Below are 6116 nucleotides of genomic sequence, written 5' to 3'. Positions count from 1 at the left end.
TATTTTCCATAGAGCAGCCCTTGGATCCTCCTGGATCCAGGAATAGGGACTGATTTGATTTGTACAAGAGAAGGAAAGAGGAAGAACCTGTCTTGCTCTTCTTGTGGGTGGGGCTGACCCTAGCCAGAATTTTGAAATAGTCAGATTTTATCATTGGCATCTTCCCACTTCCCCTTCTGCACTTTTGCTTCCAGTCTTGTCCAGACCTCAGCCTCCAAGCAGGACCACTCCTACTGAATCGCTCCTCCATCTCCAACCATTTCAGATGTCCCATTCTTTTAATACAGCTAACCTCAGCTAAATGTTGAAAAGAGAGTAATTTGTTAAAACCATTTCACTCTAAAATGTGAATGACTGATAGCCCCATGGCCTTCCTAGGCAGATATGAGTTTTCAAAACAACATGTTTCTAAAACCAGTGATATCTTTAACTGACAACATATGGTAAATTAAATGTCAAATAATAACCCTTCTAGAATTCAAACTTAAGCACCATGACTTACTGTCTGGTCAATAATTAAGAAATTATTAAGCCACTCTGTGCTTCAATATTCTTATCTATAAATGAGGAAGATATATTATTAAACCACAAAATGTACTAACCTACCTACCATAATGTTTGACATATATATTTGTAAATGTTATTTCTTCTTCTCCCCTCTGCAGTATCCCAGACAAACGTAATCACAGATTTCCTGCTCTTCCTTCTGTCTGTTAATTCAATGTCCATAACACTTATTCCTTGGGCTGGAAAGTAAGTATCCAAATCAAAGAATAGGCAGTTGAGATCCCAATGTAAAAGGAGAACTTTCTCAAGTTCACTGCTTCTATCATTTTCTATTGCATTATTTCCTACCATTACACTTTTTATATTTTTCCATTCTCTTTTAGGTTCATTTTCCTATTTTTGTTTGATTGATTGCCGACTGAGAGGTTAAATTTTGATTTGAAAGTGTGCTTATTTTCAACATCCCTTATTTTCTATATATGTAAGGCTACATATTTCATTCTGGGTAGCAATTTGATGATTAATATAAACCACAGACTTTATAAAGTAATGCTTCTGCATCCATTCATCTTTATATATTTTGTAACTTCCATTTTCTTCTTGAGAGTTATTTAGTAATGTATTTTAATTTTTTTTAATGTATGGCTTTGATGGATATTATTGCTTGGTTCCTGAAGAGTCTTACTGCTTCTGTATTCACATAATAACAAATGTAGCACTTTAGGCATTAGAAGGCAGCAGCCATTTGAGGCTCTCTCTCCCTCTCTATTTTCTCTCTACATTTAGGTCTATTTAGATCTCTATAAGTGAAACCAACTCTTAAAAGTTAATATTGAAGTACAGGTGAGCTATAAATGAAAGGATGGCTGATTAAACATATTTTAAAAGTAAATAACACAGTATAGTGCTTTCAGTAAACAACAGCAATGGGTGTCCATTGAAATGATATCCTATAACAATAAACTATGTTCTGTTAATGAGGTGGAAAATGATGTACCTGTAATTAGAAGGAAAGTATGCTAAACCAGAAAAATAAAACTCCTTTTTTTGTGTGTAATGCAACATCATCACAGATGAAAAACATTTATCTTCACACAGCTAAAATTTGGCAATGTCTTATTAGTGGTTTAAACCAGGGAAGTATAATTATGTAACTGTTATTTTTATAGTCACATTTGGGAGTTCTCTGCTGATTATAAGATTACCTTATCAAAATGAGATAGGAGAGCTGACATCCTCCCAAACAGGGTGACTTGTTTACTTATTTTAAAATGTATCTTTTTCACACAGTTACCGGAGAGCAAGTTAGCAGCTGTATTAATGTTAAAATTAATTATGCACGTTCATATTTGACCATAATGCACCTTCACATTTGGGTCCTCTAGGGTGACCAAATGCTGTGGTTAGCCCCAGAGTGGGGGTTTCCTAAGACACGGAACTTTCAGTGCTAAAATGGGGACAGTCCCAGACAAACCAAGACAATTCTACATATTTCCCACCAAAAAGTCACGGCATTATCCAGCACTGATCTTATAAGCAGACAGATTAAGCTAACTGTCATTGACTTTGTACAATTTAAGGGCTACCAGAAAGGCTTTTCTGTCTCTCAAATTACTGGCAGACTCTCATACCACTATCTGCTTGACTAACCTGCAATTTCCACGGTTAGAGTCATTCTTTACGTTATTTTTCTTTTCAACTAGAATTAGACATCAAAGGCCCTGGCATTATCTTTAGAAGGCCTTTGTTACAAAGACCAAACCTGGACAGGAAGATGCTCTTAGGACTTTCTTCTTATCTCAAAACCCAAAGAATCCTTTGAAAAAACATAAAAAACCAGTCTGGTGGGGGTGACACAAAATTATTGGGTTGGCCAAAAGTTCCATAACATGGAAAAACTCAAACTTTTTGGCCAACCCAAAATTTAGACATTTCCCTCTACATTGCAGCTGCCTTGTTCAGGTTGTCAGTATCTTCATTCTATCTCTTGTGTCTCCTATAACAAACCTTCTCCCAGAACTGAGGGTCACAATAGACTTGCACTAAATTATAGGGTTTAGAATGAGGTTCACACCATCATAAAGTTTATAGAGTTACCTTGTCCCAGGACATATGCATTTTAAGTGGGACTAAAGCTTCTATTATCTTAAATCAAATAAAACAGAAACAAAGGGAGAAATTTCAGGCATGGGTACGGGTAGCAGAAAATTTGCAGTGGCCCAGATTAACTCAGGAAACTATCTCCTCCACCCCCGAGCCATGCAGAGGGTACTGTGGAGCATCTGCACATAGGAAGGATTCATTAGGGAGATGAGAGAATCCATTTTTCTTTCAACAAGCATTTGTTGAGCATTCACTATTAATATATGCTGGGCATATTCAGCTACTGAGATCAATGAGATGTCCTTTCTACCCAACAGTACCCTCTACAAGTACTATATGAGTACAAGGACCTACACAAGTACCATACAGATGCATGTCTAAGGTGCCAAGGAAGCAGAAACGGGGAACCCTGGGTGAAAGTAGCTGAGGGGAAGTCAGAGGCCACAGAACAGGCACAGCAAACACACAATCTAGGCCCACAACACCTGTGTTCCTATAATAGGCTAAGCGAGAAAGCCACATCCAAACATCAAAACTCCACTTTACCTGATCTCCCTCTGAAACCAAGTTTTAAACTCAAACTATCCTCTTTGACTATTGAAAAAACCCTAAACATAGAAGTTGGAAGCAAAATAGATATATAAATGATATAAAATATACAAAATTAAATTTAATAGTGCAAATATCTTATGCAGTTTTACAAGAACTGCAAACTGAAAAACTGTTTTTCTGAGGGAGTAATGATTCAAAAATCCAATTAAAAATGAAGATTTCAACTTTTGTGAGTAATGACCTTGACTTTTTTTTTCCAAGTCATTTGGCTTTTATCTCTTTATTTCACTTTCCAGAAGTAAATACTTGTCTCTAGTCCACTATTTCTACTTTTCAAATTACATTATACACTAACTGAATCATCTTTCATGGTCTGTCTCACAATTAAAGATTCCAACCCACATTTCCTTGTCCTGACTTTTACATATCAGGGATTTAGCTAAGTTAACCAAGGGAGTCTAAATTTGTTCCTACTTAGGTCAACAGCCAGAGAAGGTAATGGCACCCCACTCCAGTACTCTTGCCTGGAAAATTCCATGGACGGAGGAGCCTGGTAGTCTGCAGTCCATGGGGTCGCGAAGAGTCAGACATGACTGAGCAACTTCACTTTCACTTTTCACTTTTATGCATTGGAGAAGGAAATGGCAACCCACTCCAGTGTTCTTGCCTGGAGAATCCCAGGGATGGGGTCGCACAGAGTCGGACACGACTGAAGTGACTTAGCAGTAGTAGCAGCATGTCAACAGCACAACTTGATACCTTCTTCAGGAAGCCCTATACATTTTCAAGGAGATTATAGAGATTATTATATGTCGCATTACCCACCTCCATGTGATCAGTGGGCAAAACCAAGGTTTGTCAAAGTTGAGCAGTGAAAAGGAATTCTTAGGCAGTAAACAAGAATCACTCAAGGGATTTCCCCAGTAGTCCAGTGGCTAAGACTCCCTACTCCCAATGAATGGGACCTGAGTTTGATCCCTGGTCAGTGAATTAGATCCCACATCCAACAACTAAAAGAAAAGATCCCACTTGTCACAGCTAAAGATCCCACACGCTGCAATGAAGATCAGAGATCATATTGTTCACAGCAACTAAGACCCAGCACAGCCAAATAAATTAATTAATTAAAAAAAAAAAGAATCAGTCAAGGGAGTTATGGACCCTTCCTTAAATCTCTTGGTCAGTCACTCTCTTGATGTGTTTACCCAGAAGACAACCCTAGGGACAAGGAGCAGGACTGAATCTTGAAGAGGAATCACACGTTAGGTAGAGGTTGTAGGTGACCTCTAAGGGCATTTCTAAGCCTAAAATTCTGTAAAATTACTCGTTGGGGTGTCTGAGAGTCTTGTCTTGACAGGCCTTCCCCTGTGCCAGATGAATCATGGATTCTGAGTCAGGAGCCTTCTTTTACCAGCTTTCCTGCAAGGAAAGAACTCGCTGACTCAACTCTTAAACTGGGGCTCCCTGCTACTGCTGCCACCCCAAACCAGAAGTCAAACAAAAAATGGACAAACACTAAGTGAGTATGTTTTGTATATAAACTGCTAAACTAGACCTTGGAGGGATTTTTCAACAGTCGTCAACAAGACATGTGAACAATGAAAAATCTTCAGTGACATGAAAGTTAAAAAAAATAAATAAATAAAACTCCCATATGACCCAGTAATCCCACTCCTGAGCATACACACCGAGGGAACCAGATCTGAAAGAGACACGTGCACCCCAATGTTTATCGCAGCACTGTTTATAATAGCCAGGACAGGGAAGCAACGTAGATGCCCATCAGCAGACAAATGGATAAGAAAGCTATGGTACATATACACAATGGAATATTACTCAACCATTAAAAAGAATACATTTGAATCAGTTCTAATGAGATGAATGAAACTGGAGTCCATTATACAGAGTGAAGTAAGCCAGAAAGATAAACACCAATACAGTATACTAACGCATATACATGGAATTTAGAAAGATGGTAACAATAACCCTATATGCAAGACAGAAAAAGAGACACAGATGTATAGAACAGATTTTTGGACTCTAGGGGAGAAGGCAAGGGTGGGATGATCTGAGAGAATAGCATTGAAACATGTATATTATCAAATGTGAAACAGATCACCAGCCCAGGTTGGATGCATGAGACAAGTGCTCAGGGCTGGTGCACTGGGATGACCCAGAGGGATGGGATGGAGAGGGAGGTGGGAGGGGGGGTTCAGGATGGGGAACATATGTAAATCCATGGCTGATTCATATCAATGTATGGCAAAAACCACTACAATACTGTAATTAGCCTCCAACTAATGTAAATAAATGAAAAAAAAAACACAATGAAAAGGGGTCACCAAGAAGTCTTATACAGTGATATGAAGGTGAATAGATAGTTTTATATTCTTGCAGTGTTTACTAGTAATGTGATCCTGAGCAAGTTATTCAATAACAACTAATCCTTCAACCACATCAGTAAAATGGGGGCATTAAGAGTATTTTCACTATAAAACTGCTGCGAGATCAAGCGACGTGCCTACATCGAATGATTAACAGAGTCTGTGCAGAGGAGGGATTTGAGCTTAAGTCTTCTATCTGCCCTTTTGTACACTCTGCTACTCTTCACCATCCCCATGCTCTAGGAGGCTGGCCCGTATGCTTTCTGCCTGGAGTTGGTCACCTGAGAGTCCTGGCAGGAGAACAGAGGGAGGAAGGAAGGAAGGGGGTGAAGGTAAAATGTGTATTACTCCAGCTTCCTACCTGCAGGGTTGCTACGGGGCGGTCTGGGGTCCCTTGACAAGAGGCCACAAAGCCTATGAAGTAGTCTTGTCTACAAAGTCATCAGGCCTAGATGAGGTTACCTGCCTGCCTGGCGTCACTGCATTCTCTCTCATGGTTTCCTACATTCTTCCCACTGGACTGTCAATAGTTCTTTTGTTAAACTCTTATTACACTGCTCAACTGGCGTG

The sequence above is a fragment of the Odocoileus virginianus genome, chromosome 18 (assembly GCF_023699985.2).
Source record: "Odocoileus virginianus isolate 20LAN1187 ecotype Illinois chromosome 18, Ovbor_1.2, whole genome shotgun sequence".
NCBI classification, from domain to species: domain Eukaryota; kingdom Metazoa; phylum Chordata; class Mammalia; order Artiodactyla; family Cervidae; genus Odocoileus; species Odocoileus virginianus.
The sequence above is the reverse complement of the archived record's forward strand: the minus strand, read 5'-3'. Positions refer to the sequence as shown.